Here is a 1,110-nt window from a genome sequence, read left to right as displayed (position 1 = left end):
TTTTGTTCTGAACAATGGTAAGGATAACTTGGGCAAGTTTGATGCAGAAGCTGATGAAGGGATTTTCCTTGACTATTCTCTCACGAGTAAAGCATATAAAGTCTTTAATAAAAGAACTCTAGCCATGGAAGAATCTGTTCATGTAACTTTTGATGAAACCAATCATGTTTTAAAAGATGTGATATCCAGTGATGAAGACGACTTGCCAAGTTCCTCTATCAAAGAAAATTATATTGTTGATGTTACAACTGAACCTGAAGAATTGAGAAAAGATGATAATCTATATCCTCAAGAAGAGCATATTCACTCAGATCTACCAAAAGAATGGAGAACTCATCGAAATAATCATATCGACAACATAATCAGTGATATAAGTAAAGGTATAACCACTCGTAGAATGCTTGATGCTTGTCTAAACACGACCTTCGTCTCTCATATAGAACCTTCCAAGATTGATGATGCAATCGAGGATGAACACCGGATTCTTGCTATGCAAGAATAATTAAACCAGTTTGAGAGGAACTAAGTTTGGGAACTTGTTCTTAGACCAAAAATAGGCATGTAATTGGAACTCGTTGGGTCTTTAGAAATAAATCTAATGAAAATGGTGTTATCATTAGAAATAAAGCCAAACTAGTAGCCCAAGGATACAATCAGGAAGAAGGTATAGACTTTGATGAAACCTTCGCTCCAGTTGCTAGACTTGAAGCTATTAGGCGATTACTTGCATATGCTTGTTCTCTTAATTTTCAGTTATATCAAATGGATGTCAAGAGCACTTTTCTAAACGGCTACATTCAAGAAGAAGTGTTTGTAGAACAACCTCCTGGTTTTGAAGATTACAAAAATCCTTCTCATGTCTATAAGTTAAAGAAAGCCTCTATGGTCTAAAGCAAGCTCCACGAGCGTGGTATGACCGTCTAACAATTTTCTTGATAGAAAAAGGTTTTACCAAAGGGAAGGTCAACACTACTCTATTTATAAAGAAAATAAATCATCATACTTTAATAGTTCAAGTTTATATAGATGATATTATTTTTGGTTCTACTAATAAAAGTTTGTGTAGTGAATTTGGAAAAATGATGCAAGGAGAATTTGAAATGTCCATGA

This window comes from Lupinus angustifolius, chromosome LG18 (genome assembly GCF_001865875.1).
Source record: "Lupinus angustifolius cultivar Tanjil chromosome LG18, LupAngTanjil_v1.0, whole genome shotgun sequence".
Taxonomy (NCBI): domain Eukaryota; kingdom Viridiplantae; phylum Streptophyta; class Magnoliopsida; order Fabales; family Fabaceae; genus Lupinus; species Lupinus angustifolius.
This window is presented reverse-complemented; position numbering follows the sequence as displayed.